This window comes from Aethalodelphis obliquidens, unplaced genomic scaffold (assembly GCF_003676395.1).
Source record: "Aethalodelphis obliquidens isolate GAN/ISIS:26980383/991018 unplaced genomic scaffold, ASM367639v1 scaffold46, whole genome shotgun sequence".
Classification (NCBI taxonomy): domain Eukaryota; kingdom Metazoa; phylum Chordata; class Mammalia; order Artiodactyla; family Delphinidae; genus Aethalodelphis; species Aethalodelphis obliquidens.
The window spans coordinates 689,177-700,548 of record NW_020837990.1 but is presented as its reverse complement, the minus strand read 5'-3'; positions in this window follow the sequence as shown (position 1 = coordinate 700,548).

Here is an 11,372-nt window from a genome sequence, read left to right as displayed (position 1 = left end):
CTCCTGAGGGGCGTCAGTGGAATGTATGCTTGCTAACTGTGTGATCTGGGGATGGGTGTGCAACGTTGTTAATTCTCCAATTTCACATCTGTAAAAGGGGGAGAAACAGTAGCTTTCTTGTAGAAATTGTTGAGAGGATTGATGAAGATTTAGTATGGTAGGGTGCCTAGAAAATTCTTTGTTGGAGAGGTGATATATATATATATATATATATATATATATATATATATCTACGTTCTTTTGATCTCTTTTTGCGATATGCGGGCCTCTCACTGTTGTGGCCTCTCCCGTTGCGGAGCACAGGCTCCGGACGCGCAGGCTCAGCGGCCATGGCTCACAGGCCCAGCCGCTCCGCGGCATGTGGGATCCTCCCGGACCGGGGCACGAACCCGTGTCCCCTGCATCAGCAGGCGGACTCTCAACCACTGCACCACCAGGGAAGCCCCAGAGGTGATATTTTAAACTTTAAGAAAAAACTGCCTCTTCTTCTTTTCCATTACTTTAGGGATCTTTATATCTTGGTGAGACCAAAGTTTACAAGTTCCCCTCTTGATTGTCTCTAACACTGACCTTAGTTTTGTAAGTTCAGTAGCTATCTCTCAAAGTATTCTTTTTACCTACTGGAGACAGCTTGTGTAAGCCAGGTTTCTAGAACTGAAGATTGAGTGCATGGTCCATCTGAGCCAAAGGATGGGGAGGAGAGGTGGGAAGCATTGCTTTTGAACTTCACAGAGGAACTCCAAAAATATTCTGAAATACACAAGTCAGATTTTTTTCCTTTTGCATCTTTATGGTTGTGACTTTTTCCTACCCAGCTCAAGGCGCTTGTCTGCCTCTGGTAGAGTTAATGGTGTTTCAGCATGAATACAATGAAAAAGAGAAAGGCAATATTCAGCTTCTGACATCGAAAATAGTATTTTAGAGTCAGTAGCAAGACGAAAGGCTTGAAAGCCAGTGTTTGTAAGGTACAGAAGGATATTTTAATTTCTTTTATCTGCTCCTTTGATGTATCACAGAGCAGGCTGTGGACCAGATCATAGCGTTCTTCTATAGTTGTATACAAATGGCCTCTTTTGCCTGTGATGGTTAGGTCCAGAGGCTTATTGTCTGAGGTAAAAGGATATGATGTTCAGGAAATAGAAAGCCTGAACTCTGCCTTTTTCATCCTGAAGGACTGTGGAAAGAGAGCTGTGATAGAGGGAGACCTGGGCAGGATCTAAGTTCTCCACACCCCCTCCAGGGATGAACCTTAGGCTCTTTACACCCACGCAGAATACGAAAGTGCCCCAAAGTGGCCACATGTTCCCTTGAGGGGACCCAGAGGTACTGGAGGGTAAAGCACCAATAGAGGGCAGAACAGGGAGCAAAGGGGCCGCACTGTGCAGGTGACAGCTGGGCCACCAACCGCCCCTCAGACCAGAGAGCAACCTAGACTTGTGCAGAGACCAGTGGGAGTCCTGAGAAGGCCACACAGGTCCCCGGACACCATCTCCCGCCTTGCCACAAGGACCCCTAAGCCACCCTAACCCTTCTCAGAGAAGAGCTGGGTTTGGGGAAGAAACTGGAAAGGCTGATCCAATCAGAGACTGAGCTACCTCAAGAGAATGTTCAGGTGGTTGGGTTAGACTGAGTTTACCAGGATGGACTGACTTTTGGTTTTCCTCTGCTGCCCTGGGCGGGGGAGTGGGGTGGGGGTGGGAGGCTCACATGGGAGACCCCGGCAGCTGCAAAGGCGCAAAGGCACCACTGTGCCTTTGCACAACTGAGTGTACGAGGAGCAATTCTGCAATCCTGCTTCAGGTGTTTTAAGATGAGTAGCCCTACAGAAGCGTATATCATCTGCTTCTGTGCTTTTCTCATCTCAAGAACAGAGAGTTCTTGGATTGAAGTACTGTGTCTTATTGGCCTCTGTAGCCCTACTGTGTAACACAGGGCGGGGCACATAGTAGGCGCTCAGCAGACAGTTGCTGACTATTGAATGGGCGAAAACTTGTGGTGGGTAGGGGACCTCTCTAGCAGCTGGTGGAGTGGAGGGCGACTGTGAGGGGGACTGGGCGAGAGGAATGACAGCAGGGAGGGCACCAAACAGCAAGCAACTGCAGATGACAGAGCGATGTGTGAGCACACATGCGGCACCCCTTCTGGAATTCCCAGAAGTAACTGGGATTCACTTTGAGGCGGGCCACCGATCCAATAGGCAATGGGTGACAGAAACATAAGGTAACAGTCCAGCCAACTTAGTCTCACACACAACACGTACCGGTGATCTCACCTGTCTGAGCTGACCTTGTTTTATCCTTCCATGCATTCCTTGGGTTTTTCCCTGTGGGTGTGTCTGTTCCAGCTAATTGTTGATGATTCAGACTGGGGTTTTTGTTTTTTTGTCTTTCGTTCTTTTCTTTTGGTACGGATATCCTGATTATATATATATTACTTTTCTTTAGCTCTGAAGAGGGTTGTCCCCCTGGGGATCAGAAAACATGGTTACGTTGGCCATCTCCTCATTAGCCTGGGAGACTCTCCAGGGCAGGGGCTGTAATTCCTCATTCTTATGTGTCTCCTCCCAGGGAGGAGCTCTGAGCTCTGCATAACACGGCTATTAAACAATGTGTAGACACACGGCTTGACTGACAGCATCCAAGGCCTGTGCCCTTTCCTCCTCTGAGCACTTCAGCAGATGCATTTCCGCGGGCATCGTCCTCTCCTGAGCAGCTCGGCCGGTCCTCTTGGCCCTCCGGCTGCGCACAGGTGCTTCAGGCCACTCTCATTTGGCACCCGCTCTGGGGCTCCGGGATTCCGACCCTCCCCTCCCCCGCATGCATGGCAGCCCTGGCCTGCTGTACTCAGGACGCTATGCTGAGCACCCAGGCAGTGGCCCTGCAGCTCAGAATGGAAACCTCCCCCAACACACACACACACACACACACACACACACACACACACACACACACAGGAATGACGTATAGATAAGTAGGTTTTAATAACCCTACCATTAGATTTAGGAATGTCCCTGCCCACTTGGCCTCTTCTCTTGTCTCCAGGCTGCATGAAGAATGCTCTGGCACCGACACTACTGGAGAGGTTTGGTCCTTGCTAATACCATAACATCAGTGGGGAGTTTATATTTAGCATCCTCCCCCTCCTTCCCTTCATTCACTTCCTGTTATCAATTGAGTCAAATCTGTCTCCTCCACTACATTGTAATTAATCTTTGGTAGCAGAATGAAAAATAATCTAACAAATGGCACCCAAATTCCTCTTATAGAGTAAATTGTCTTTAGCAAGAAAAATATCTAGATACGCCACATGGAGTGGAAGGTAAGGTCTGAAGCAAAAGGCGTCAAGACACAAAAAGATAAACTCCTGTGCAACAGAAATAAACAGGAATTGGGGATGGAGAAAGAGCAGAGAGGAGAGACGTGAGGGGTCGGGGTGAGGAAACAACAAGGGGCAGGCAGCTGAAAACAACTGAAGAACAACTTGCATTGTTACACTATAAAACCCTTTCTCCTCTGTCTTCTTCAAAACTCTAAGAAAAGTTTACTGTACACAAATTGCAGTATGTGTGTGTGTGCTTCTAGCTGATAGAATATGGCAAAGGTGATAGGGTAGCCACTCCCTTGATTAGATTATGTTATGTAAGACTTAGCAGACCAGAGAGAGAGAGAGAGAGAGATGGTCCTGCTGACTCTGAAGAAGTCAACTGCCCTGTTGTGAAACAGCCTCGTGGCAAGGAAATGCTGGTGGCTCTAGGAGCCGAGAGCTACCCTCAGCTAAAAGCTGGCAAGAAAATAGGAACCTCAGTACTACAGGCACAAGGAACTGAATTCTTCCAATGACTACATGAGCTTGGAAGAGGACCTTGAGCTTCAGAAAGGAATGCAAACCAGCTGACACCTTAACTGAAGTCTGATGACACCTTGAGCAGAAAATCCAGCTAAGCTGTACCCGACCCACAGAAATTGTAAAAAAAATAAATGTATGTTGTTTTAAGCTGCTAAATTTGTGGCAATTAGTTATGCAGCATAGAAAACTAATACGGGTGTGTGTGTCTGTGTGTGTGTGTTTACACACTGAGACAAAGGACGGAGTTCTAGGTCTGCATCAACAAGGTAGGCAGGAGTACAGCACATATAGAACAGTGAAATGATCTCTAAAGGGACTAATTCAGGTGAAGCAGGAGTTTGGAGTCAGAGATAGTGCTGAGAACTTAGGCCTTCAGAAATTTGGAGAAATACTGGTATCTTAGTCCGGGTTGCCCCAGAGGCAGACTCCAAGGCAAGAAGCTAAATAGTTTATTTGAAAGGTGATCCCAGCAAAACCAGGTAGGATATTGGGGGAATGAGAGATGGAAGGGAAGGAAGCCAATGAAGGTTGCACATCAAGCAATTTACTACCGTGGAGAGCTAGAGCTTAATCCTGTGGGAAATAATGAAGAATAAGCCTCAGAATTATCCCAACCCAAGGGGCAAGGGAGCTGGGATATTTATCCACCGACTGCCATCAGATATGGGTTGAAGGCTGCTTCTCCGGGGTAAGAAGTTAATTCCCCTGACCTTGCAGGAAGGTATCCTGTCCAAACCTTCTCCCCTTCTCTAACTGCTCTCAAAGTGTGTGTGTGTGTGTGTGTGTGTGTGTGTGTGTGTAAGCTACTCCTACTGTCAGGCACTTTGTATCTATTTGTTCATTTAATTCTCCCAGTACCTCCTTTTCAGTAGATATTATCACCTCATTTTACAAACAAGAGAGACTAAAACTTCAAGAAGTTAGCAATTTGCTGAGGTCATATAGTTACTAAGTGGCAGAACCTGGATTAGAAACCCAGGTTAGTTGCTAACAAAGCTGAGGCTCCCGACCACCTCTCTGGGTCACCAGTTGGAAGTCCAAATCCTGGTCTAACCCTTTACCCCCAGCACCCACCCTCTGACTAAGCCCCAGGATGTAAGGTGGAGCTCTCTGCCCACTCCTGGTGCCCTCTCTTGTTGCTGAAGTTATTTTCGATTCTTTGTTCCATAAACCTATATGTGAATGGTGCCAGAGCTGTCCCTACCATCAGTTCAATTTGCCAGAAAGGAGGGAGAGGGAGGACGGAGATTTGTGGAGCTGCTGTGCGTTGCCTGGGAACGAGGAATTTGTGTGAGGCTTTGAGTTGAGACAAGGCAGGGCCCTGCTGCTCCAGCAACCAGCGAACCAGGGACAGATTGGCCAGCTCTCTCTGGAACAAAACAAGCTTTCTGTGGGCCTGGAGAGTGAGGAATGGCCCTCCCCAAGGACATTTCTTCTTTCCTTTTTCTTTTTAAAGTTCCCCACCTCTGGCTCGCTTCTGAGAAACACCATATATGAACAGAGATGGGGGTCAAAAGGCTCCCTGTGCCCTCCCTGGGGCCTTCATCCTGAATGTTGGTTTTGCTGCCTGTGAGTTCAGCGAATGTGAGGGGACGCCTGGAAGAAAAGCGTTCTACAGATACGGTGTCTCAAAAAGGCGTGGGGTTTACTAGCAGAAACAATGTGATCCTGCAACAGCATGGGGTCCAGATTTCCATAAGCCAGGGAGGAGGTGCTCCCAGTTCCAAAGTGGAAAACTTGAAAACAACGTGTTTTATGCTGAGAGTCAATATTTGATTTCTGAATAGAATTCCCACCCCCTCAGAAACTGAGAGGAACTCAGGCTTGTGTCCACGGTCGATGAACGTGCCCTATTCAGCAACTCTCCAGAGGAACAAAGAGGAGACGTGAATTGGTATTAAAGCGTGGAGAGATCCAGCTTCGTTGACCTATTTGAGATGTGGCGAGGACATTCTAGAAAACATCTCTGGATTTCTGTTCATGTAAAGCTTCAGTGCTCAAAGAAAAACAGGTTGAAAAATCATGGGGAAGCCACAAATTACCCCCAACTCATGAATGGCTTCATTTTTTCTTTTCTCCTAGATCCTCAGATGGTGTCCTCCCACCAACCTTGTCAGGAACGGGTTTGGTCCCATCCTCCCTCTCCCGCCCTCCTCCCAAAGAGGGAGGCACAGAAATGGAAATCAGCTGGCCAGCATCTAATAACTGCCTACTGTGTGAAGAGCACTGTGTTCCAGACTTTAGTAAGAGGAGTGGGATGTGGGGAAGGGTGTCACATTCAAAAGTAACAGAAAACACAATCCTTGCCTAGGTGCTTAACTCTAGTTGCGAGAGATGCATCTATATCTATAATACTGTTGATAATATATTTGCATTGCCCCTTACAAATTGTCTTCATTTTTACTATTTTATTTATTTGGCTGTGCCGGGTCTTAGTTGTGGCGTGCAGGATCTTCAGTTGCAGCACGCAGGATCTAGTTCCCTGACCAGGGGTTGAAGCCAGGCGCCCTGCATTGGGAGCACGGAGTCTTAACCACTGGACCACCAGGGAAGTCCCCCAATAAAGGGATTTATTATCTTATATAACCAGAGTCCTAAATAAGGGCATCTCTGTAACTTGTAAAAGTAAGTGGCTCAGCAATGTTATCAAGGATCCAGGTCCTTTCTGTCTTGCTATCTACCAGTCCCAGCTTCTTTTTTCATCGTACTTATCACCATTTGAGACAATATGACGTAGGGGTTAACACAGACTCTGAAGCCAAACTCCCTGAATTTGAAATCTGGCAACCACGTTACTAGGTGTTGAGTTAAACTACTCAATCTCTCAGTTTCCGTATCTGTAAAATGGGGATGATTATTATAGTATTACCTACCTCAGAGGGTTGACTTGAGGATTGAATGAGTTGCTGTGAGGATTAAATATGTAAAATGCTTAAGCAACCTAAATGCCCATAGACAGACAGCGGATAAAGAAGGTGTGGCACACACATACAATGGAACACCACTCAGCTGCAAAAAGGAACAAAATTGGGCCACCTGTAGAGACCCGGATGGACCCAGAGACTGCCATAGAGTGAAGCAGGTCAGAAAAACAAACATTGTATGTCAACGCATATATGTGGAATCTAGAAAAATGGGACAGATGAAATAGAGGCTTGCAAGGCAGAAATAGAGACACAGATGCAAGGCTTGCAAGGCAGAAGTAGAGACACAGACGTAGAGAACAAACGCATGGACGCCAAGGGGGGAAAGTGGTGGGGAGGGGCATTGAATTGGGAGATTGGGATCAACACATACACACCAATATGCATAAAATAGACAAGTAACAAGAACCTGCTGTCTAAAAAAACAAATAATAAAAATCAAAAAAAAAAACTATAGGCTTAGCAGGGCCTTCTAAAAATAAATAAATATGTAAAATGTTTGAAACACCTACCCTAGTTCTAGTTCATTCCTCAGGCTCAGCTGTATCCTGGAGACATTCCTGTATCCTTTTAATAAATTCTCCTTTCTCGTTTAAACCCTTCATTTCTGGGGTTCTCCACGGGGCTCCCTGCCATCAACAAATTGTCTTTTAGAATATGGTCTTATTTAATCTTCTAACAACTTTATGTGGTAAGAATTTTTTCCTGAGGGACATGAAGCTCAGAGAGGTTAAGTAACCTGCTCAAAGTCACACAGTTTATATGTCAGCATAGTGCAGATTCAGCTTGTGCTTCTTGGACTAGTGTTCACATACTACACTCCTGAAAGAGGTTGCCTCCACTCAGGCCCAGAAGTAAAAAGTGGGTGGAAAAAAGCAAGGCTCTGAGACAAGATATGAGACGAGGAAGGATAGAGGCGAGCAACAGGGACTTAAAAAAAAACAAACTAAAAACTTAGTCAACGAGAGAATGATTGGGTCCCCAGTGGTGAGTCTGGGGACGCTAAGAAGATGAATTTATGATACATGGGATTCAACATAGGGAGAGACAAGGTTTTTTTTTTTTTTAAATTTTATGTATTTTTGGGCTGCGTTGGGTCTTCGTTGTTGCACTTGGGCTTTCTCTAGTTGTGGTGAGCGGGGGCTACTCTTCATTCTGGTGCAGGGACTTCTCATTGCAGTGGCTTCTCTTGCTGCGGAGCACGGGGTCTAGTTGCGCAGGCTTCAGTAGTTGCGGCACATGGGCTCAGTAGTTGTGGCGCACGGGTTTAGCTGCTCCAGCATGTGGGATCTTCCTGGACCAGGGATCAAATCCGTGTCCCCTGCATTGGCAGGCAGATTCTTAACCACTGCACCACCAGGGAAGTCCTGAGACAAGGTTTCTTAAAAGAAGGCCCCAACTAAGTTAGTAGGAAGGTGGCCTTGAAGACAGACCAAAATGTTCACCCCTTGTTGTAGTACTTTTAGGGTCCAGGTCTGTCTCGTTTACAGATCCTTACCAGAGTTAGCCCTCCAGGATTCTGCATCTGGTTTGCTGCCCGTCAAGCTAAAGAATGTGATTCATCAAGATTTTTTGGTTGTAAGTGACAGAAGTTCAACTTCAACTGTTTGAAGCCCAAAAGGAGGAATTTCTTGCACCATGTAACAAAATTTTGGAGGGAACCAGAATAATTGGGAATGAGATACTTAAAAGCCATGGCAGTTTATCTCTCATTTCTCTTGCTTATGTTTTGGTGTCAGCTTCATTCTCATAAACCTTCTTACGCTTTTTGAGGGGGGCCGTCGTTGCCAGTCAGTCTAAGGTATCAGTGCTGCCCAATATAACTTCTGCATCTGTGCTGGTCAGCACAGTAGCTGTTAGCCACACGTGGCTATTGAGAACTCCAAATGTGGCTAGTAGGACTGAGGAACTGAATTATAAAGTTTATCTAATTTTAATCAATTTGAAATTAAACAGCTTCATGTAGCTAGCGGTTAACACATTGGACTGTGCGGCTTGTTATCCAGGGAGGAGGAGAATTTTGACGAAGCTAGTTAAAAAAAACTTGGTGGAGGACTGTGGCTGGTGCGGAATAGGTCACAGACACAGCTCTGTATCAGTCACAATAGCCAGGAGGATAGAATACTATCCCAGGCTGGGCCATGTGCCCAACCACGTGCAGACAAATCAGTCTGCTAGGGGCGGAAGAGATGACTTCTGTGTTGCTTCTTAAAAAAAAAAAATTAGCAAGCATTTATTGAAAACCTGTTCTATATTACACATTTCACATATATTACCTTCATTTTCACAAAAAAAGTCCTGAAAGGTCAATTGTTCCACCCATACTGTAGATGAAGAAACAAAGATGCAGATTATGTGACTTGACCATAAACAGTAAATTGCAGAGTCAGAATATAAATCCAGGTTTGTTTCCAAAGTCTCTGTTCTCTGCACTATAATATGCTGTCTCTAGAGATTTGGGATGTAGAAAATGAGACTATTAATAGTGGATAATTATAACAATCATAGAAGAACACACAAAATGAATGACTTGGTTTCCTCCAAATAGTTATCTTGAGTGCCTGCTACTTATTCTATAAAACATCTTTGAAATTCCTCTTTTGAAATTGCTTTTAGATCCTGCAACTTACTTTTTAAATTATCTTTAATGATTGCAATTTTGATATTTTAGAAGTACATTTTCTAAAACAGTAAAAATATGGTGAATAATATTGGTAACAATTTATTGATAGATAAAATCATTTTGGTCCTAACTAACTTGTGTTAAGGCAAAGTCTCTTATCTTCGTGAAGCTTCTTTGGCTTCAAAGAACAGATACCCCAGGGGAAGGTACCACCAGAGGAGAGGCACATCACAAGGATCTCGAATTGGAGAGCTCAAACGCTGAAGCAGCTCCTGGAACCAGTTTTTGTGGGCAGCTCAGAATCTTCTGCTTTTCTGCTTCATCCTCCTACATTTACCAATTGCCTCCCTCTACTTTGCTCATCTCAGGGCTCTCTCTGTTACAAACAATGTAAAACCTAATGCAAATTGGCGTTCATGATAAACAACTTTCTTGGCTCACATATTTTGAAAGTCTAGAGGTGGGGTAACCTTGAGACTTAGCTTAATCCAGAGGCTCAGAAGTGTCAACAGGGAATAGCAAGGACTTTAAACTGTGGTTTGATGGAAAAAGAATAATGATAAGGATTGTCTACGTATTTTTACACTGGGAAGTACGTGGCCTCAGAGCTGTGAGTGCCTTGGTCCCTGAGGCCTAACAACAGTCAGAGGGGGGTTGTAGGTGGGTTCTCCAGGAAGCAGACTCTAAGACTCAAGTTCAGGATGTTTATCAGGGAGTGCGCTGGAGATTGGCACCTGTGGAAGGGAGGAGGAGGAAGCAGGAAGAGGCACAGGAAGAGGTTGAGCTGTGATGTAGGTTGGACCACCTCAGCCAAGCCCACCGGGAGCTGAAATGATGGCTCATTGGCGTTGTTCCAAGTTAGGCAGAAACCGCCACGCCTTTACATCCCCAGACCCACCGGTCTCAGGATGTGGCTGCTCCTCAGAGGGTGAGGCTGCTCTCTGAAGCTGAGGCTGTCCCTGAACGAGTCAACAGCTCAAGGGACTACAACATTCTGAGAAGCTGGGGCAACAAGTCCTTCCTTGAAGGGGGATCTGGGAAGTGCATCTCTGTGTCCATCCAAGATGAGTATTTGGTAATGAGGAGGACAATGAAATTCTTGTTAATTTTTTTTTTATCACCCACCAACAGAAAGGGGAAAGACTTCTGCATCCATGACAAATTAGAGAATTTTTTGCAAAGATCAGTACAGCAGGTGCCACTGAGACAACCGGAACAATCTGCTATTAGTGCCACATACAATGAAATGCTGCTGCAGAAACTTATCATGCACAGGCAAGCAGAAGAACCCTTATCAATTATTCCAGTTAGAAGGGTTATTCTGTGACGTGGGTTAAGGAGGAGGAGGAACAAAGAGAACTTTCAGGAAATATCCCAGAACATTGGCTGTTAGCCCTGGGGAATCCTGCTTACATTTGGGAAAGAGAGTGGAAGAGGGTACGACTCAGCTGCCTGAGGATCCCGATATCCAGATTCCATGAGAGTGGGAATAGGCAGCTTTCCCACTTCCAGAGAGGTTCTCCTTAGGATGGGCCCTTAGGACGAACAGGTTACCAAGTTTACTAATTTGTTACAGGTGGGGGGTATCAGTCAGCCACAAATAGGACAGTGACGACCAAGCAGCACATTTCTGAGTTCTGTGTGGGGTGGACCACTGCCAGAGACCCAGTGACTCAGGGCTTTGTGCAGAGATGGCCAGGGATCCCCCAGCCACACACATCAGAGATTATTAGCCTGATGAAGAGTGCTCTGGAGTAGGGCCGCAAGACTGCTGCCAGCAATACCCATTCGAATTTCTGAAGAAGATAAGACAGTTCTAAGCAAACAGTTCCCTTGCTGAGAAACAAACTCTGGCCATACAGAAGATAAGCCTTGAGAAAACGTCAGAAAATGGGTGCAGGGCCCAAGATGTGATCTCTCTAGACATACGAGAGTATATATTCATATGAAGCCACTGGCACAGCAGCTAGTGGGAGGCA